At 47.7% G+C, this 22,909-nt stretch overlaps 1 long non-coding RNA gene across 1 annotated transcript in view; it reads right to left on the bottom strand.

Moving 5' to 3' along the window:
- The window catches only part of LOC137864331 (uncharacterized), an 83,277-nt gene extending 61,472 nt beyond the window's left edge, over positions 1-21,805 (bottom strand). Inside the window, exon 1 of the long non-coding RNA XR_011101424.1 lies at positions 21,516-21,805. This is a non-coding gene — a long non-coding RNA (uncharacterized lncRNA). The remainder of the gene's footprint in view (positions 1-21,515) is intronic.
- Between the last annotated feature and the right edge of the window lie 1,104 nt (positions 21,806-22,909).

Raw genomic sequence — 22,909 nt, 5'->3', positions numbered from 1 at the left:
CAAACATGTGGGGAACCATGCCAGCAGTAAGCACCAACAAGAGCGCTCTTGGGCATCTTCTTAAGGCTGTTAAATCAAAAGGAAGCAGTACGACTTTTATACAAATACGAATGCACTAATAGGAAACCAGAAGCATGTCCATTCACCTGATGGCTTCATTAAACTGAAATGCTGTGTAACAAGCCCTGCCCATACAGCTTTGCATGAGAACACCCCACAGTCTCCTGGCGTCCCATTGCACGCGCTCCGTTGGCCATTACAGGTGGGTTTTTGCCTCCTCAATCACACACCTAACAGAAGAAGCAGCCTTGGGATTTTCTAATTTTACTTTGAGGGAGGATCCCACTGTAGGCCTTTTGTATTTCCATTTTGTGTTTTCTGCCACACAAGAATTGCTTCCCCAGAATGCTATTGCTCCCGGAACTGGTGCTTTAGGCCATTACTAACATGAGCCTTCCCAAACAGCACCAGCAGTTCACGTTAATAACGATATGAAAAACTGTGCAGTCAGTAGTATGCTCTACACACACATTTTTGGCCCATATTAAGAATTTTGGAAGCTGATTAAACTGCCATACATAAAGATTAATGCAGATTTAATGTCACAGTGTAAAGTTACTTGCAATGTTTCCTCTTAAACAAGTTCTGCTTTGAAAATCCTTATCTGGACTGTTTTCAAGTTTCAGTATAAGCAAGTTCAAGAGCCTTCTGTCACTAAATTAATTGCAACCGATTTTACTTAAATTTCTGTATGCTGCAGTTCTTAAAGGAGATGCAACAACTTTGGTTTAGAAAAATCATTAAATGCTACTGTGCATGTTTAAAGGCTAACAAACACAACAACCATTTGCCTACTGCTATCTTCCAGTTCTGTATAACATGTAAACAGGAATTTGCTTAAATTAAACTGAGAATGATTATTACATAGCAGAGAAAGCATAGAAATAATGCAGATGGCACCATGCTGCATTAAGCAGTTAAGGTCACACTAATAGCAACAGTTTCTTTCATAGGATTTTTGACACAAAACAGAATGATCCAGGGAGAGGAGAAATTGTGCCTTATGGATGTGGGCAATTGCATGTTCCCTCCATTATTTTTTCTCTTTATTTGTTCTCCTTTGTGGGAGGATTTTGTAGAGTACTGTTCGCTTGACTGACAAGTATATATGCACAGTTAACCTTCTCATTAGTTAAACATCTCCGTGGGGAAACCTGAAATCCTTCAATAATGACCAGTATGTATACTTTCTAATGCAGTTGATGGGTTTTTCCTTAAGAAGAGCTCATTTTAGCCCTCAGCCAAAATAGTATATTACTTAGAAATCCTCCTTTACTTTTCAAGCACAGGCTTAAGAGAGGTTTTAGTGAGCTCAGCAACCTTAACCCTCTCATTGCTAATGATGGGTACATTCACTGTGATGTCCTCAGTGGTATTCAGGAGAATATTGTACATTAAATACATCAATATAGAGTATTTATGTAGGTGTCTATTACTTAACACATTCAATTATCTGTGAGAATCAAGACAAAATACATTGACTAAAGGTATAGAAACTGGCCATGGTTTAGATTTAAACTGAATGTTTGTTACCTGACAGGTGAAGGTGAGCTTTAATTTTATTTCCTGGAAAATTCATTTGTGCCATTTCAGACAAAAATAAAATGAAACGTGTTATATGTGAAGAAGTGGAAATCTCTCTAGTTAGCGGCTGTGGAAAGCAAAGTGATACCACAAGCAAAAGTAATGCATCAGATAAGAAAACAGCAGAAGATGAAGGTTTCAGAAAAAACGTGCCTGTGATTTATCAAAACACAAGACCAAGATTTTGTTGCACTTGCCCTCATTATAAGACGGAGTTGTTTTCTGTTTGACACATGCAACGATACCTGCATTCGATTTTTAGTTGCCCATACTCAAATTTAAGAGTTTTGTGTAATGTAAGGATTGCTCACCTGAACTACACAGAAAAGAATAAAAGGTAGCTATATCTAGGAGGGAACAGGAAGATGACAGATCACTGAGGTTATCTGCAACTTTGTCATATAGCATTGGGAATTGAAGGCAGAAAGTCAGTGACAGGTCCGCATACCATGGGAACAAAGGGTTTCTTCCAGACTGACTACCTAAGAAATGTTGAGGGTTTGTTCATGTAGCAGAATACACAACAGAGGAAATTAAAAAGTGGAGGTAAATTAGGGTCAAACATGCAAGAAACTTTTAGTTTTGCTATCACTTATGTAAATCAATTCAAGGTCCAAGATATGGTAGGAAGAGGACACTACCAAATACAGTGTCTAATGTAATCAGAACTCCTCACACTCAATATTTTTAAGAGGGAAGAGGAATTGGTTCTCTTCACAATTAACTGCACTGGGCTGTGATCTTATTTACAACCCACTTGGGAGGAAAAGCGTTGAGAAGAAAGAAAGTGTCTTTGACCTTCATCTCCTCAGAAGGATGGAGATAGTGCAGCTATTTCCTGTTCCACCCTCATTTCCATGCCGTAGCACTGCTCATTTGGGAAACATGAAAAATATGGTTGAGTCAATTCCTCTGAGTTATTCTGGAGGAGTTAGGCTCTTCGTAAGATGGAAGGTGATTGAAATTCTATGGCTCCACTTTAAGTTATTGAAAACAGAAAACTGTCAGCTGCACAGTACTGAAAACAGTGCAGTATCTTGGCAGAATATATTAGAGCCCATTATTTTGCTATTACTTATTATGCATTTTTAACCTTTTGTGTTCATGCAGGAGGTCCTTCCAGCCCATGTTGACATGAATGCGCACACAGCCATCCCTGCAGCAGTGGCTGTCCAGCCAGCCATCCCACCTGAACAGCACTGACCTCACGGGACTTCTTTTCACCTTAATGTCCTCCAAAAACAAACGTGCTGAGGGGAGACTATGAAAGTTTGGGGAAATCAGGCCCTACAGATGTTATCATGTTTGACAAGATGCCTCAGCAACCCCTCAACAGAAACAGCCTGGTGTGATTTCAGATTATTTCAGATTACACAGCTCATGCCTGCTGGGAGAAGAGGTGCAAGGGCAAAGTGAGGAGGTTCAATATCCTGTATTTGGAAAAATGGTTTCATAAAAAACACAAATCCTGAAGGACAGTAACAAGTCAAAAGACAGTGATCCAGGCTGCTATCAAAGGACTGGGACAGGTCCACCATGCTGGGTAGGCTCTGGGTGACATTATTTCACATGAACCCCATCTCACCCAGGGACACTTGGTGCCCAGTGTCAGGCTCCCATTTCAGCTCACCAGCACTGCACGGGCTGGCAGCTTTAGTATCTCAGCTCACACATCTGTTCAAACCCAACATGAGAGGGATCTTGCCTCTCAGATCTTTGCTGAGACAACAACACGCAGCAGAAGCCTCCCCCAGCTCCAGCTGGCGCCGCTCACAGGGACAGGAGCGCACAGCCTGCGCCATGGGGGGAGCACAGCAGCACCAGGAGGTCCCTGGAGTGCTCACAGCACTCATGGTGCAGAGCCTCACCCTCCGCAGTGACTGCTCACTCTTCCAAATCAAAGCAATACCCTATTTCCAGAGCTCTGAGTCGTCTGGGGTTGGCTTGTTCCTCACACACCACGGCCACAAACCCCTGACAGGTGCCGCCACACCTCTGCTTGCTGCCCTCGAAGCTCTGTTCCCTGCCTGCTCCCCAGCCATACACCATGAATAGCTAACAGCCAACACTGCAGTTAAAGGATTTGGTTTTCCTAAGAAATTCTTCTCTTCTTATATCCAAGATTCGAAGCCTCAATAAATAGCTTTATCTGTAGCTGAAAATGCCCGGTTTGTTGATGCCATGTTAATGTACCTCCAGCTCTAACCTCGCCTTGCTCCCGAGGGTTAGTCAGAGCCTGAGCTGCTACAGCAGACAGTATGCGAGTGAAATGAGTTTAAATTTACACATGCATCATGGATTTGTGTTCCTCCAACTAATTTCAATTAGTAAGTTAGTAGTAAAAAAAAAAAAAAAAAAAAAAAAAAAAAAAAAAAAAAAAAACAACTTTGTTTTTATAACACGAAGTCCAAAACAAACTGTGCTATGGTGTCAGCCTGGGATCTGAGAAATCCATCTTGAAGTTTTAGCTCTACTAAAACCTTTCCTAGGCCTGTGCAAGTCGCTGCCTCTCCACACCTCAGTTTTCTACCTGTAAGACAGAGATAATGGATCCACCCTCCTTGGGCACGATGGGAGAGCCTCTACTGAGGCCAAAGTAACAAGCTACAGAAACAGTAAATTAAACACAAAATGCTAGAGCTTTCGCTTGCTATGTTACTTAGATTAAAAGTGGTTTACAACTTTTCATCCAGGAGATGAAAAGCCAATCAGCAACAGCTGACGATATTGATGCTCTTCCTTCTCCTCCTAGACTGGCAGCACACTCGAAGTATTAATCCACACTACACAAAGTATTTACAGCTATCCAGTCAGCTATAACAGAACTAAATTATCTGTCAGAAAGGAGAGGCGCCAGCAATACGTTTTGTCAGATTTCCAAGATATTTGAGCTTCAGAGATTTAAACTATGCAGTATTTGTTCTCCTTGCATGAATGTGGAGATGGAGACCTGATCCTGCCTCAGACTGACTCTCACAGTCACCTCAGAACGGGGACCCTGCTGCTCCCAAAGGTAAGGAGCAGGTCTGGTGACAGCGACCACGCGTAGTAAGGAAAGATGTTTTGCAAGCTCCCCACACAGAGAAATCAAGACTTCACTGTTGAAAATAATTGAAGCTCCATCTATCACACTCTTCCTTTAGGGCTGATGGGTGGGAGAGAACCTAATCGTCTTCTCCCCTCAAGCTAGGCAGTCAATCAACTTCCAGCAAGCTGGCCGAGGAGCTGTACAGCTGGAAAAATAGACTGATTTTGTCAGATATACAAACTCCCAGACACCTTTTAAATAGCTGCTGCCCATTATGACTATATGAAAACCTCTTCCTAGTCCCAGGAGTGCCTCTGTGTGCAGCAACCTCAGTGCACTGCAGGACGAGACCTCTCCCAGTGCTCACCGCTGAGCCCCCTCTGGTGCAGGATGAGGCCAGGAGAAAGCAGTAACAGGGCCTCTGCTTACTGCCAGGACATTTTGAAACAGTTGATGAACTATGCTTAGGGGTGCCTCCACACTTACATTTGCAGTCAGTCTTGAACCCAGTCTAGCAGCTCACCTTGCCCAAACCGACCTTTTCCCCTGCCCTGATTTCTGAGCCATTGTCGAACCTGTCCGTTTTGTACTTCTCATCTCTTACATCTGGCGTGATGCCTGTGGTGACTGCAAACCACCCAGAAATGTCTCTGAGTAACGTGGCCTTCTCCAGCTTTGACTTCATGTTGGGGAAGACCCTGTGCAGGAAGCAAAGAGGGGCAGGACCACTAAGGGAGGAACAAGAAATATGGGGACTGGCGTCGGATCAGCTCTGGCACCCAAAGTCTTCAGTGCCACAACTTCCAGACCTTGCAGGAGTGAGAGAGCCTATCCCAAAGTTGTGCAGAATTTCAGACAGAACTCAAGGCAGATGATTGGGTGTAATAATTAAAATAATTATAATAATAATCTGACTCCAAATTTAAGTGTTCACAAAGGAAAAAACCCACAGCACAGGTTTCTTTAACTTCTCTGAACATAAAGAAAACTGAGGACAATGAGCAGATAAAACAAGATGCGCTTACATGAAGAGACACGCTAACCAAAGGAGACAACTCAACAAATTAAGATTTTAACCTATCTTTCATACACAAAAAAATAAACACCTCTAAAGTAGTCCTTCCAAAGCAAGTAAGGCAGACAACTACAGTAGCCCATTTTAGCAGGCAGGTTTTTGAGGCATTCCCGTGATATTGGGAACACATTCTGTCTGCAGCTCTCCTATTCCCCGTGCAGGCACTTACTGTTTGTTCAAGTAAATCTCAAGCCTGACCTTGAAAACTGCAGACAGAAGTGAAGTGTTATATAACTACTGACAGCTGAAGTTAAACAAATATTGCAGAAGTAGAAGTAAGACATGCATCACAAAAAGAAGAGAAAGGTCTTCCACACAACAAGAATTTGAAGCAGCAGCACTCCCCAGGTAAGGCCTGCTGTTGACCATACGTATTAGTACCAATAACACTAACAGTGATGGAATTAAAAAACTATTTACTTAATTATTGGGCTACCGATACCTCATTCAGATGAACACATGTTAATGTGAAAACACCAAAAGCCAAATTTAGGCAGACTGGATAATTAAATTGCAAGATCACCCTGAGTACATTTCAAATTGGATTTTGCATGGGCTGAACTATGACATAATTAATCATCTATATTCACGTAAATACAACAATGTGAAAATAAACATATTAGTGATTCTGTTTCAGGGAGATGGAGGTGTTGCATTTTGTAAGTCAGCAGTTCTCAGAGACTAAGATGCTGTTTACTACCACTGTGCTTTTACAGCGCTCGCCTCAGTGGTCTGACTCATAAATAATTATGAAGCTTTGGGAATAACAACTTTTGTTGCAGCCAGCTGGTTTTATTTCTGAGCAGTTCAGGCACCAGTCACAGCGTGCACACCAAAAGGAGCTTACTGCTGCAACGAGGCACCAGGGTCACTGGGAAGGCGCAGGGCAACGCATGGCACCAGCCAGGATCTGGTGCTTACTGAAGCCCTGGCACATTTCTACCATCACCACCAGAAATCTGCACAGCACTTGGCACCCCTTCAGCACTTTGGATTGAAGCATTTCAGCACTTGTGCTTGCACACACGTGAGCGCACAGCCCGGTGTCGGGGCCGCGGGGAAGCCGTGCTGCCACCAAGCAGCATCGACCCGGCTGGCGCAGCGCGAGGGAAGGAGCAGCCAGCAGCAGCCCTGCCCCGAGCTGCAGGCAAGAGAAGCTCTCTGAGGTGGCTGCAAAACTACCAGGCAAGGCAATTTGTTAATAAAGGAAATGACTTCTTTGGAAGCACGTAGGTTCAGTTTGGATGTCATTTTGTTTAAAATCTACTCTATGAGGACGAGCAGGCCACACACATCCAAAGGCTTTGGGAACGGGGTATGACCCACTTCACGAACCACTCACCCAGAAGAGAAATGCACAGATACTTACAAAATTAATAGTAAGATGCCAAAAATGACATTACAGCCAGAGTGGCATGCTTTTTTGTTACAGGGTCTCAAGTTTGTCTGGGCTTTACCTTCCCTCCAGTAACTAACATTTGGTATTCACAGGGCTTTTGCTATGTCTCCAAAGTGTGATTATATATCACAAAGTGCACAGAGGCTCTTATTTAACTTGGTTAATTTGCCATTTCAGACCTTACAGGGGAGGCTGCACGGAGACAGAGTGAATGGCCAGCAACAAGGAACTAATTATACCAAGAACTCTACCCTAGGGAAGCTCTGCAGACCATTGGGGGAGCACTCCTACAGCTGAATGGGCTTGCTTCTTTGTTTTTCAAACCTGGGAGAGAGGTGCATACATCACACTAATATGTTTTCCGCCTTAGTGCACCCATCACTGTTGAAATATAGACAATCCCAAGAAAGGGCTTCAATTTCATTAGCCATATCAAGCTTTCCTCCTTCCAGAGGACTACAGTGAGACCACTGCACACAAGTGCAAAGTGCAGAGCTTGTTGCTGCCAGGGTCGTTTGCTTCCTCATTGCACAACATGCAGAAGCCCGTGAAGGCACTGCATCACCCCACAAACCCTCAGCAGCACACACAGCGTGTAAAGCATATTTTTACAAATCCTTCCACCATTGGAATGGAAACTACATTACAAGCAGCACATGTACAGGAGGTGGATGGGTTCATGAGTTTTTTGACAAGCTGACACCATCATGGCAATCTCTGGGTGAGCAGATGTGCTACCTTGGGACTCATTTTGTCTTCACTTCCAAATGACTGATTTGAAGTCTCTAGCACTATTCATTAATAAATTCGGGAGCTTTCAGTCTTCTGGGCACAGAGTTTAATTTATTTCTAAGTTTTCATCTCTAGCGGCTTTCAGCTTACATGTCCATTACTGTGTAGGGGAAGAAACCTCAGCCATCCTCAGCTCGTCTCCATGCAGCCTGGTATTCATTTCAAACGCGTGCTCACTGTATTCAGCACTGAAGGGGCTCTGACCGTCCCCGGGAGATGCAGCAGCCACAGGGACGGGCTGTGTCCTGCTGCCCCGTACAGGGCGCACTCAGCGTCACATCATGGGGCACTGGCATTTCTCCAGGTGCATCTCATAGCTCACCAGTGTGACCAGGTCTCCACCACCACTCATAACAATAAAAGCCGTAAGGGTCTGTGTAAGAGGGAACAGCAGCCTTATCCCAGAGCCGGCATACCCTGCGGTAAGCACCACAGTGACTTTCTTCTCTGGAAGTCACTGCGCTGCTCGTTGCTGTATAGTCACAGCAGAGCTGTCCTGCCTAGAAGTACCAATACTCCCTAAAACCTGGGGCAGTTGGCATTCTTACAGCCTTTGCATCACCATCTCTAGATCGCTTCTGTCAGTGACACTGTGCGGCGAGACATCCCGACAGGACTGCCTGACCTGCTCTGCAGACAAAGCTAGACAGCAAGCAGTCCTCATCCTGCCACCTGGGGCTTCAAGCTGCACCCTCAGTGTCCCAGCTGATCCTCATTAATGCCGTGTTATTTAGTTCCAGACTTTCCAGACAGATTTTGCATCTGTTTACTGAAGACAGTAAGTAGCCTACGCTACACCGCCAGAGAAGAGGTTGTACTAAAAAAGGCCATCATAATGAAAAGCAGAAAACATGTTCTTAAACTGAAACATCGATCATAATTTTATTCAATTGCTCTGTTCGAAGGCAGAGCGTATCCTGATATTTCAAAATGCCTGAAAAAACATCAAAACGTTCACAAACCCAGACAAATTCACCCAGAATGAAAGAACAGAAACTGCAGCACTTCACGTCATAAGCGGGATATTCCGAAGAGGAGCAGACATCTATGGTGGATGAAATAACAGACTCCAGCAGAAGTTGGTTTAAACCTCTGATCTGTGGATGATGGCGTAAATATTCATGAAGCATTCAATGAATTGTACAATGTACCACGAACATCAGCAGAACTAATTGTGTCAGTAATTAAAGGTGTTTTATTGCACCTACATCAGAGGAACTTCACTGGTGCCAATCACGCTACGATGGGATGCTGCTACCCACAGAAAACGCAGCAACCACACTACTACAGGAAGCATCACAAATTTTATATTCATCATCATTGGTGCACATTAAAGCTGTCAAGCCCAATACTATTAAAATCAGTAAAGCTCTAAAAGATGCTCTTGAAATTTCCATGCTGCCACATCCATTTGAAAATCACCTAAATTGGATATTGCATTTCAGAACATAAAATAGGCCTGAAATCCTTCAAGCACATTACTAGATACTCAGGTCCTCTGTCCAGCACGTAAGACCATCCATGGGGAAACATTATCTCACATGTGCTCAGACGTGTCATTTACTTTGAGCTAAACAACCAGATGGGAAAACCATCCTCCAGGAGCTAGCTTAATGATATCAGTGTCTAAATTCACAAGGAAGAGAAATGCTTCTGTCCTAGTTTTGAATAGGGTAGAGTTAATTTCCATTATAGTGGCTGGTACAGCACTGTGCTTTGGATTCAGGAGGAAAATAACACCGATAACACAGCCGTGATTCAGCTGCTGCAGAGCAGTGCTTACACCAGGCCAAGCGCTTTTCAGCCCCTCACACCACCCTGCCAGGGAGGGGACAGGAGCAGGACAGGACCCAGCCTGGACAGAGGGACGTTCCACACCACATAGCATCACGCTCAGAAATAAAACCGAGCAGAGTTGGCTGGGAAGCTGCTGTTGCTTAAGCTGTCTCTCACTCAAGCCATGAGTTTTTACTTTTTTCCTGCCCCGATCCTGCCCATCCCACTGAGGGGCAGGGCGAGTGAACGGCTGCGTGGTGCTGAGCTGCCTGTCAGGCTAACCCACAGCACCTGCCAGGAAAAACACTAATAGGAGCTCATCATCCACCAGCTTCTCAAAACACTTTGTAAGCGGAGCTACTTGAAAAATCATTTTTAGAGTTCTGTTCTTTGCATTCTTTCACTCCAGAACAAAGCCCACAGAACTGTCCCAGGATCACAACATTTGCAGAATACTGAGCAGAGGAAAACACGAGCTTGCTTGGTGCGTCCTGATTTCAGATGTGATCAACTGATTGCTCAGCTTCAGCTGCTGCAAACAAAGTGGCAGAGAGATCACAGAAGTCAGTTCAGAAATACCTGAGCTCACTCAAGCAAAGTGAACAGCCCTTTATGAAATGGAGTAGCTGATTAGGGTGGCCACCAGGAGCTCAAGAGCACAGTTTCGGTGTTCTGGCATATTAAAAGGAGTTCAGTCCACAATAGGATAATCAGCTGGTAGCCACAAAGCATAATCAGCTCTATACACAGGAGAAACATAGGTGCAGAGCAGAAGCAATTTAAAAAGCCTCAGAAAAGTAATATCTTTAAGGCCTTTCCTAAACGCTAAAGCAACCTTCCATTGCTTGTTTAAATACCATGAGGGGCTTTGTGCCATCACCATGCCGGTCCTTGTTTAACCATAGAAGGTGGACCAGCTCCTACTGGAAATGTGCTATCAGATGAAATCAGATGAATGCAGCCCCCAGGCCTTCCTCTTGTCTGTGCCCAGGAGGAGAGAGATGAGGAGACCCGTATCTGCAGCAGGTTCTGCAGGCAGGAAGAAATGCACATCTAAAACAGTAAACAATAACAGAAGGAACCAAGATTGGCTTCCAAGGAGGAAACGAGCCCAATTTCTACTGGGAAAATGCTAATATGCAGGCTGCCTAATTGAAATGAAGAGATACCCCCCTGATTTTCTCCATCTAAACAACTGGCATCTTGCCTCAAAAACACATTCTCGAAAGCTGCTGACATATTCTCAGAGGCATATCAATTTGTGCAGTGCAGATGGCATCCAGAGAGCAGGCCTTTCTCTGCACAGCTCCGAGGACACCGGCACAGCCCCGTGTCCCTGTGCCAGCTCTCACCACCCGCTCCCGTGCTCGCCCTGCCGGGGCACATCCCCACAGCCAGGCACAGCACAGGGCCAGCAGCCCCCCGGCAGCACAGCTCTGCCCGGCTTGCCTGCGGCTTCAGGTTAACACAGAAATCAGGGGAAGATTGATCTGAAGTGACCCGACTGCTGCTTACTCCGCTAAACACTGCGTTCCGCTCTGGCAGAACGATTAATACGTTTTCATTAGGCACTTGCATTCTAAACGGGGGGAAACAATTTTCACTTGGTATTGAATTAACCCCCTACCTGCCTCTTCTGAGCAGTACATGGGCAAAGGAAAGCAGCTGCGGTACAGAGGCTTTGCCTTCCCATCCCAAGTGATCTCAGGAATCGGGTGGATGAGGGAGGAGCTGGAGGTGCCTGCAGCCCCCGGTGCCAGCAGCTGCAGACAGCTCTTGCCAGTTCAGGAATCTGAGCAACAGGAAACCTGAGCACTTGCTGGAAGTGGCAGAAAAATCTTCACCAGTTCCTAAGTTTTATAATCCAAATATACCATTCAGAAAGCTTGGTTTTCAACATTGCATTGTATTTCTTGGGCTTTGTTCCCTCCCAAAAACTGAGATGTCTGCATCACCTCTGACTTCAGGACCAAGGTGATCTCGTGCCTGGAGGAAGTCTCATCTCTAGTGACCTGCAGCAGAGCTCTGAAGAACTTCCGAGGTACTTTGGCAACAACCAAAGTTGGAGACTTTCAGAGACACTCGGTCTCCAATCACCAAAGCCAGGAACTACCAGGCAGTGCCCTGAGGCTCGGGAACAGCTGGCTCCTTGCAGCAGGACACAACAGACCCAGGCCTTACCATGACACGAGCAGCAAGGCAGCAGTTTTCACCATTTTCTGTGTCCCCAGCCTGCACGCTGATGCGTCAGATCTGTGAGCTACAATTTGCAAGGCTAACATCCTATGAGCTGGCTATCTTGGCAGCACAAACTGTAACTGCAAAAACACCATTTTGTTCATCTGCAAATCCTGTAGCAGGAAACACGCACCCAGCAGCGTGACTGGTTTGTTTCAAATTCAGCACAAAGCAACCACGCAGTTACCAACGCCTGCAGCACAGCAGGAGCCCAGCTGCAGCAGCCGACCACCTCAACCACCCGCTGCCTTGGTGGTGCTCCACAGAAGGCACCCAGCGGCTTGGGAAGGAGGCTCGCTCTAATCCTACACATCTTCAGGGCACACTTGGACTGTAGACTCCTGTCCGAGAGATGTTTCAATGCAGGTAAAACAGCTCCAAATGCCACACGAGAACTCTGTGGAGAACACGGCTCATACTTCGTGCCGCAAGGGGAGCGATGGCATGCCGGAGACAGACCCTGCTGTGCACCACACACACAGGCTGCGTTCTACGCCATACGGAAAAATGCAGGCTCTGGCTTCTTGATTTATTTTTATTGAAGAGATATTCATCACTACGGCAGGTTTCCACCCGGTAACACAAGAGGCATGTTTTATTCCCTGCACCAGATCCTGACATTCCAAAAGAGGAGCAAGCACCAGGCTGAGCACAGGGAGGTGAGAACGGAGCCAGCCCACATCCCAGCGGGTGCTGCCTCCCCCAACCACCCACCACATCCCCTGCCCATCAGAGCAGGGTTCAGCTAACCCACTATCCGGCGCTGGTGTTTTTAAACCCCATACACAGGCCTGGAAGCGTGCTGCCAAGAGATCAGACTCCACGGGCTTTGGGGCAGGATCATCTCACCCTGCACAGTTTTGTTTCCCAACCTCCATTATAGGGAAGCTCCATAAGAGTCACAGGACACAAGGCCAAGGGTAGCATTTGACCATCTGCAGTTCTTCTGCATTTAGGATCATTTTCTAACAAAGATGCATCCCTTCTTGCCAGATGGATCCAATGAAGCCTCCTTCCCCCGCCACCCAAGGGGCAGCCCTGCCCCTCGGCAGCAGCAGCGATGCAGCTGGAGACGTGCTGCATGCAGGCAGCCGCACAGCATCGCACAGACAGGGGCTGGGGAAGTGTTACCTGGTCAGTATGATGACATGTGTATTAACTGCCCAACAAGACAACACCTGGCTTGCTGCCCCCAGCTCCTTATTGCCAGCTTGACATAACCACACCAGGAGTTCATGAGCACAGCCAGAGCCCACATGCTCTGATCTGTGCAGAGTCAGAAGTCATGCCACCATCTAACCAAACATCTTACACCCTGCTTCTGAGGGATCAGGCACAGGTCACAGGGAAGAAATTAAGAGTGAAAAAACCCATACACCACAACTACCTCCTGAGCTCACGTGTGTGTTCCTGTGCACATGCTAGTAGCTTAAAAAAAAGATTAATTGATATTGTTAACTGCTGGCTTTTTTTGTTTTTGTTTTTTTCTGGCTGCTGCTTCTGAGTACAGTTCCAGCAGGAAGGAGAGGTGCAGACTGCTGACAACAGTGAACCAAATAGCAGAAAAGCTCCAGTGACAGCTTAACGAAGCCCAGGATCCCCTGGCCCACAGGGACTGCGGAAGGACAGCTATGATGCAGCTACATCAAACCGTGAGCGTCAGAGGACGTAACCAGGGAATTGGCTGATTGCTGTTTCTCATAATGCAGGAATAAGGAGGCATGAAATGAAGTGACAAGCAAGAAGTTAAACTAACAGATGGCGATCCTTTTAACACCAAACACAGATAAACTGCACAGAAGCGATAGGATGGGTTTGTGGAAATAATGGGCAAAGGCTGACACAACGCAGAGAGAGGCTCCTGCCCTGCAGCCCCGGCAGGGATGTCCCATGCTGATGGGGGCCACGCAGCACCGCAGCCTGCCCTCGCCCTGCTGCAGCCACCTCTGGGACACGTCCCCCCACGCACAGCAGGGCCTGAAGCAGCAGCAGGGCACTCACAGCACTGAGAGCTGTGCCACAAGCACAAGGTGTGGAGCAGAGCAGCAAGGTTTTAAAAGTCAGCCTTTGGCCCCCCTCCGGCAGCAGATAGGGACCGTGGCATTCTGCTGGCCGTGTGGGCAGGGGCTGGGGACAAGGCTGTCTGGGCAGGAAGCCATCCCAGAGCCACCGAGGTGCAGGACAGGTCACAAAGGCAGCTGGACAGCTTTTATTTGTGTGGACGTATTACGATTAATGCTTTGTGTTCACTTAATAGGTGCAAAAAGCCACTGACTATTCGCTTCCTATGGAGAGGAAACGAAAAGGTTTTCCTCTTGGTTAGACGGAGCGGGTGCTGACACGGCTGCTGGGATTTAGCACCATCCCCAGCTTCCATATGCCCATGCATGAAAAGGCATTTTCTGCCTCTGTGCCAGCCCTGCTAATTGAAAACATTTACAGAAAGTTTACACCAAACCTGCTTTCCGCTGGAAGACGTTACTGTATTAAAAGCTCTTAAATAACCAATTGACAACATTTCATTAAATACTGTCAGAAGTGTCAAAACAAGGCATTTTAATATTAGTTTTCCATTGCCAAGCTTGTTATTATTTTTAATACGAGGCAGATTCAGCACAGAAAGACATTTTTATTGATCTTAGACTTCCAAAATTTTACGTGAACTCAACAGTTAAATTTAATGCCAAAATACATGATTTCTGATCCCATTTGAGACCCTTTTCAGAAAGGCACATGAGCTAGAAGTAACCAGGACCAGGACTTTTAGGAACTCCTTCCCCATCATGCTGCTTAGTCCCCCCTGCCCCACGCGGCAGATCCCTGCCCCACGAGGAGCCCGAACTGTTTACAGACTTCCCATCAACCATTTTGCAGCATGAGAGCCATAAAGGCAGGGATTATTCTGATTTTTAACGCAGACCTGGACCTGTAAGAGGTCCATCAGACTTTGAACAGACATGAAGCAAAGAACAAGGACAAAACCCGTGTTGCCAGCAGCCGTTCCGATGCTGCTCCGTGCACTACACAGGTAAAAGCGTTCCGGCTGCAGAGCCCATGCAGCCTTAATTCAGGCTTATTCTGTAATGAAGATTAACAGCCTCCTGCAGCTCTGCATTAAAGAGGGGGGTGGAGGGGTATAACAAAGCCTTACTTTAAGAATGACCTCAAGAATTGCTTTCCTAACCTGGCCTAAATTAAATAAGTCTTTTTCAAGAGACTGCTTGCACAAATTAAAAGACCATTTGAAATATAAACCTTCCTTTCCACATCACAAAAGCAAGGCAAAAAGAAATCACATTCTGTTCTTTCCCAGTAATTGCACAAGGGCTCAATATTAACCTGGTCAATGAAATTCAATCAGTTGATCATCACAGGTAACACCAAACAGAGCAGGTAGCTCTTTCTTGGGAACACTTCCCTGCAAGTGAAACAAAGGAGCATTTACCCGATACTCGCTCTTTGCTCACACATTTCGAGCTCACTCTGAAATTGCATGCTTAATGGGATTTTGAACGATCACCTGCTACTGCTGGAAGTAACCCCCAGCTCACGGGCTCGCCTTTACAGAGCCTGTTCTTACAGGCTAAGCTGCGATCACTGGTCATTAGGAAGGGATTTTATAGAAGGAAAATGGGGAAGCGAAGACAGAAGAATTACTATTTAATTCATGATCTTCTGGGCCCTCGGTCAGTGGTATTAAGAAGAGAAATCTTCCAATAAAGAAAAAAAAAAATAATAATTTCAAAGTGATGGGAATTTTTCTTAAAAGAAAAAGAAATAAAGAGTTCATTACAGTCTAAAGCAGCAACAAGTGCAAAAGAAACATAAGATGAAATAGCAAGAAAAGAAAGAAAAAAAAAAAGGAAAGAAAAGAAAAGAAGTCTGCTCCAAATTACAAAGTTTTGTTTTCCCCTGGTTATAGAGATGAAAGCCCCCAAATTACAGCCTAATCCACCAGGAGCCAGCTGCCCAGCACTGTCCTGCCCTCACCTGCAGCCGGCTCTGCCTGGAAGGAGGGGAGCAGAGAGCAGCAGCGGCACCGAGGTGCTGCTCCAAGCAAGAGCGCGCTGGAGAAAATCCCCTAATTGTTGATCCAGCATCAGGGGCTTATCCTGTTACTTGTCCCTGAGCCCGTTTGTCCCCTGTTAACTGGCCCCCTGCGTTTGTCTCTGCGGGCAGCCAAGAGAAGGGATGGGACCAGTGCTCGCTGCCACCCCAGCGCAGCTCCAGCTGCGGGCAGCCTCTCAGCAGCGGGCACAGCCCCGTTCCCCAACAGCAGGCTGAAATTTTATCCTGGTCACAAAGTACAGCAGCAGAGAGCTAACCCCAAAGTTCTCTTTGAGCCAAGGGAAGGAATCCACTTGGAAAGGGAGCAGCTGCATTTTCCTCCTCACTAGCAGTACAAAACACCAATAATTTCTAATGTATTTAGATGGAGTGCCATGCACACACAAAAAAAAAAATCACTGTAGAAGATTTTTTATCAACAATTTATTTCTAGAATAAGCTATTTTGGCCACTTGTAACAGTAGTTGAGCCCAGCTTTCTTTTAAGATGCAATTCACCACCAACTTTACGGCTTGGAGACTCGCTCCCAGGCAGATAATTCTGGCTGTAGGTTTCACACTTAACGTTTTGCCAGCTGCATGTTAGAGACCACGCTGGGACATAGCAAAAGGCAAAGCTTTCTTTGTTCACCTTTGGTTTATCTACAGTTCCAGTAAAACCGAGATCCAAACAACAGAGCAAACATGTTATTTCGGTGACACCTAAAAAAAGAGCATTTGAAATCATCCAGCAAATCCTGCAGCCTCCTCCAGCTAACAAAGGCAGCAGACAACAAGCAGTTGGGGATCAACTCATCAATAAAATCAGAGAAGTGTGCTGTCCGTGCTCCTGATCTCTGGAGTGACAAAAAGCCACGGACAAGCGCACTTCATTGCCACCAGATCAGGATTTAGCCCTCTCCCCCAGCAGCTAACGTCATCGGGCCTGGGTCTCATCTCATTAGGCAGGAGGTGCTCCTTCTACCAACATAATTGGAAGTAGAAGTTCTCAATCATTTATTTTTTTTTTCCTCCAGACAAAAGAAAGCCCAAATAGTGACCGCCAGCCCTGGCAGGCGGTGCAGCAGAGCCTAGTGCCCACGCACCCCCACCCAGGGACAGGGACCGCAAGCCCCATGCCCCGGCAGAGCACAGTGCCCGGATCCATAACCGGAGAGTGGCAGAGCAATAGGAGGTGCACCCACTGATGTGAGAGCGGTAGGCAGAGCCACTGAGCCTCATGTAAATACGTTATTGATTTTTTTCCTCCTCCAGATGGTGCAATTCAGAAAAAAAATTGTTTTTAAATTATGCCTTGCAGAAACACCAAGAAGTGCAGCTAATAGCAGGCATATTTCAGGTGAACACCGACCTCCTTTTCTCTCCCCATCAAGCGCAAGCATCCAGAGTACTGCCAGCACTTTGTACGAATTACCTGCAGCCCGTGAACCTGAGCAGAAGGCACTCTAATTGGAACTACAGCGCGGCAACCTCCTACCCAGTGCTCATTTGTGTTCCCAGCGCTATTCAAAGATGGCTGCAGAAAACAACTCAGGTTAGTTGCAAAGTTCAGCACAACTCTTGCCTTTCCTTTTAAAGTAAAACAAAGTGTACCCAGGAAAAAATCATTTTGACTATGAGCCGGCGTGCCTGTGCCTTAAGCGTGCTCAGAGAGGCTTCAGCAAACAGCGAGGACAGCAGCCACGAGCGGGCTCCTGCTGCCTGCCTTGGGCCAGGCATCCCCGCACGGCACAGCCCTCAGCACCACCCCAACACCACCACGCAGACAGTTCCTTTGGTAAGGCACTAATTAGGAGCTGGGACTCGTTACCAGAGGCTGCTTTAAAATCAGCAGGTGGAAGACCTGGTAGGGCTGCGTGAAGCTGATGCTGCTGCAGTCTGGGGAGGAACGGGGAAGTGCGGTCCCCTCTGGAACTTTAAGTGGAAAGAAAAGGATTTGAGTCAACACTTCCCCGCTGTTAGAAGCTGGAGCACCTCTGTCCTTTGCCCACCATAAAGGATGGGAAGATTGCAACTCCTCCAGCAGGAGCTGGAACGTGATTTCTCCATAGCAAAGCAAAGCAAAGGTGAGACTGAAAACACAGAAATTCCACAATAAACCATTCCCAGGTTTATCCAACAGCTATGGCATGTTAAGGGCATTACCCAAACACCTCTTCCTCTTCACTGAGGGATTTGCCAAGACCTGGGGACCTGAGCCCCCCAGCGGGTCCTTCCCATCCAGGCTCTCCCATGACCTTCACAGAGGAGGCCACTGCAGATAGAAAAGGTTTAAGCTTTTTCCCAAAAAGTTTTGCTTTTGAGAAGCCAGGAACATGCTTTTTTTCCCCACTTCAAACTCTGTACCAGACCTATTAATAAAGTGATGGACTTGTAGGTACAGGGATCTGGTACACAAATGTACCCCCCTCCCAGCAACACACAGGGCTGATCTTGGATTCCACATATGCTCAGGAATATTTCTCAGCTAGCCCTGGGATTCTCTAGGTATAAAAACTGCATCCTTGTAATTTCAGCTCCTCTCAGAAAAACTGACCAACTATTCCTGCGTCCTGCAGCTCAGTAGGTACAGGCTGCCCCAGCTGAGGAAGGACGAGCCAATTTCAAAGCCCCGGGCATACAACAGCCCCCCCAGGAGCTGCACCACGCTCTGGGCTCACCTGGGGAGCAAGGCTGCAGCTGCGACCCTAACGCCTGCTTTGCATCTTGTAGGGAACAGCAGAAGCTAATGAGCAACCTCAAAAAAAAAAAAAAAAAATTAAGACTTCACTTTCTGGCTCTTTTCCCGGTACTTTAAAAAAAACTGCTTAAAGTAGGTCAGCATACAGCGTGGAATTTCCCAGATATTTGCACCATATAAAGGTGAACACCAGAGGGGAAGGACTGACTTGTACTGTGAGTGAAAAACAGGCTCGGGGACATCTCAAAATACGAAAGGTGGCTTTGGGCTGGTGCTGTGCTCAGGAAGCCTGCTCCTGGAGCAGCCAAACACAGCCGAGATGTCACAGTCCCAGACCCAGGGGGCTGAGCCCAGTAAAGCTGCAGACGCAGCCAGCCCACTGCTCCTGCGGGACGGGCCAGGAGCACGCCCTGCCAGACCCCTCACCCCCACTCCTTCCCCAGCTCTGTCCGACTGCAGAAATGCCACGCTGTCAGCCCCAGCCTCCTCAGGAGCTCCTGCTGAGGGGCAGCGGGGCTCTGAGCACTGCAGGGACTGAACAGCAACCAGATATCTCATTTATCACATTAAAAAAAGAGACCTGATGGCTGCAGAAAGTCACTGAGACTGGATGCATGTGGATTTTTAGATATAACCATTGGCTCTTATGTGCTCATGTATTTTAAAAATAACACACCTGGCAAGGTTGATTGAGGAAAAAAACATTGGTTTCTCATGTTAAAAGTCAGGCTGCATGACTTGATGTTATGCGAGCTCTGTCAGGCAGACCAAGGGGAGCATTTATCTCTGAGAGCTCTGCATCAACCCTAACTCAAGCATAAACACCCTGGAAGCTTCTGCGTTGATCTTACAAGCACGAGGAAAACAGCGGCCACGAGGAGCTCGCACCAAGCAGGAGCCCGCTGCAGGGGAGCAGCAGAACGGAGCAGCTGGTCCTGAGCCCAGATGTCGGAGTAAAAGCATTTTCCCAAGACATATAATGAAGGGTAAAGTTATTGTGCTTACTGCCATAAATCTAAACATGTATTGCAACACAAAACACATCAGCCTCTGTAGGAAGCAGCTTTGGGGATCAGAGGTTAAGCTGATCACACAAACAACTGCAGGGATGCCCGTGTTGCACCGTCCCGTCCTACACCTGGGCTCCTCTGCCAGCCCTGCAGCCCAGCACCCTGCTTCAGCCCCCCTCTGGCACAGAGGCAGAGGACGGCTCCCTCGCTGCGGGGAGGCTGCAGGCAGCCGGGGAGGGATGCTGCAGGCAGGAAGCGGCACCAGCAGGGGAACTGGCAGCACAGCTTCTGAGAGATCTCCCTCGTGTCCAAAGCCTGCAGTTCCAGCACCAGCCTTTAATTCATATTTAAGCACAGTTACATTTTTTATCCTTCCTTGGATTTAGAAGCAAAGAAAAGTACTGAGAATCTAGATGTTGCATCACGTTCCCCAAACGTTAATTTCCTTCCTCTTTCTATTTTTACTTCCCTCTCTCTAAAGAGATGTTAGGCTCCTGGCAGAAGTAATTGCCATGGAGTGATTTATTCACCCGACAGGAAGAAGACGAGAGGTGAGATGCTCGCTCTGCCCCAGAGCAAGCGTCCCCATGGACTGAGCCACCCTGAGCAGCGGGACGGGGAGCGCCCGGCTCTGCCCTCTCCACCCCATCACCCCACGGCCGCTCCAGCACCACCAGGAGCCAGGGGACAGCTTTGGGGCAGATTTGTGGCAGGCAGCATCTGCAGCACTACCAAACCCGAGTGGCACAGCAAGGGTGACGGGACCCTGACACGAAGGACCGGGCTGTGGGCAGGGCAGGGCGCTGCGCAGAGCCAAAGGGCTGAGCTGGCAGCAGCCGGCCATCGGCTGGTTTGGTGTCGGTGGCTTTTTCCTTCCTACTGGGGCACGTCTGCTCAGAAGGACGATGGCAATGCAGTGAGCAAACCCCAGCCACCAAACACTTGTGAAGCCCCCCAGGAGCAGGACCTGGCACAGACACCCACTGGTGACAGCCCGAGCCCCCCGCCCAGCACCCCCAAGGTGCTCCTCCAGCCCGGGCACGAGCCCACTTTCCTCTCCTTATACAGGGAGAGAAGCTGGTGGCCAGGTTGTTTGCAATAACAATAGACATACTTGATCAGGTCAAAGACTAAAGAAAAATTTGGATAACTAAATAAAACCCACGATTATATATATACATATATGTGTGTGTATATCTGTATATATATAAAGTTGTCAGCAATTTGCTGTTGTGCTTCTGAATACAGTTGCAGCACTCTCCTGGAGGCTCAGGCTCAGCTGCTACAACAGAAAGAGCTCATCTGTATTTAAACACAATTTCCTGCCTAGCAGAACACTTCCCATCACGCTGGGTTATTATTAATTACTGCCTTTGCTTTACATTTCCTCACAGTAAAGGGCAACTTGTGGGTCTCCGCAGTACCTGTGGAGAAAAGCAGTTACAGCCTCGTTGCTGACAGGTAGCAGAGATTTTATGGGGCTTTCAGAACAACATACATTATGCTTACTTGTTAATGAGATTTATTCTAGCCCTTTGTTTTATTGTAGCACACCAACTCAGGAGCAACACAGCTATTACATGACAGCTTATCAGACCAGTTTTTAGTCTTTAAAGTCTTTTTTTCTGAGGTGTTACAAAGGGAAAAGCTGAACACAGGGAAGGAAAGCGAAGCTTGTTTATAAACCTCACACAAAATCTAGAGTTAAGCCATCTTGATTTCAGACAGCAGTCACAGTGCTCAGGTAAAACCGCAGGACACAGCCGTCCCCTCCAGCACAGAAACCCCAGAGCCAGAGGCCCCTACCTGAGGTGCTCAGGGGCAGGCAGGGAGCAGCAGCAGCCAGCAGGAGGACGAGGCAAACTCCAAGCCCCTGCGGCAGCACCCGGCTGCCAGGACAGGCTCAGGCCCCAGAGGATGCAGGCACCTGTTTCTCAACAGCCCCAGCAGCTGATTGAGAGCATTAAATAAAATCCTGCCAACGCCCCCAGGTGTCTCCATCACAGGCACCAGCAGAAGCCTGTGCTCCTGCAGCACCGAGTGCTTTCCTGGTGGGCTGAGGACCAGGTGGCATCGCTGCCCCGTGGCACAGGAACTGTCCCTTCTTGTCCCTGGCGCTGCCTCTGGGTGAGTGTTTTGGTGGGCAATTTCTCCACCCATCCACCTGCGACAGATAAACAGCTTTTCCTTCTCACGCCAGCTGCAGGAGCTACAACCACACAAATACACACAATTGTTTTTTAAACGAGACGCATTACAGTTTGATCGATTTTCTGTGCATAAATATTTGCAGAAGCTCTTTATCTTCTTCCGAAGAGTTGCGTCTCTCTCCCCGAGTGCTGCGGAAGCTGCCTGCTTTTCATATTAGCCATGAACAAAGTGCTGTAGGCTTCAAAAACACAAAGCAACAAAGCGCAGCAACGCGAGCAGCGTTATTAGCACAGCAGCACACCTGACAAGGGCTCATTGCAGGCTCTCTGCTCACTCCAGGCGGGGAGGGAAGCGTTTCGCAGGAGGCACCACGGCCACGTCACAGCCCCGCTCGGCCAGGGCCTGCCTGGGCCGGGGCTCGGGCTCGCAGCAGGCGCGGGGCTCCAGCAGCGGGCAGATGACCCAGCACAGCTCCGTGCCCCCCTGCGAAGGCTTTTCCCTGCGATGGCCGAGGACAGCAGGGAGCTGACAGCCTGCTTGGCTTTGGCCGTGGCACAAACCGTAGGCTGGGTGCCATGCCATGAAACCTGCCCTGCCACAACACCGACATGGGGGTGTCCGGCTGCTCACAGCCATGCTGCTGCCCTAGTTAACCTCGTACCCAAAACTGCCCGAATTTACAAGGCTCCCCAGGTGGCTGCCGCTCATAAGGGGCCAGGCTGGAGCCCGCGGCACCAGGCAGCAGCATGGCTGTGAGCAGCTCCTGCACGGGGCCTGGGGAAGCAGGGGGAGAAGCTGGGTATGGTGCTCTGGGCTGTCCTCGCTGACCTTCATCCCAGACAGTGTCCAGCACACAAATGCTGGCACTGGTGGGGCCATTCCACTATCATCCCTTTGTCAGTATCCTCCCACCAAGTCGTTGAGGATACCATGAGCCCAAACAAAGAAATGCAACATCATACACGTGTATAGATCAGCAGAGTGTTGGTTCAGCTTTTAGGAAGAAATAACAACATTAAAAATCCTTTTCTATAAAAGTACATTTTGTT

This window comes from Anas acuta, chromosome 14 (genome assembly GCF_963932015.1).
Source record: "Anas acuta chromosome 14, bAnaAcu1.1, whole genome shotgun sequence".
Lineage (NCBI taxonomy): Eukaryota > Metazoa > Chordata > Aves > Anseriformes > Anatidae > Anas > Anas acuta.
The sequence above is the reverse complement of the archived record's forward strand: the minus strand, read 5'-3'. Positions and strand labels throughout refer to the sequence as shown.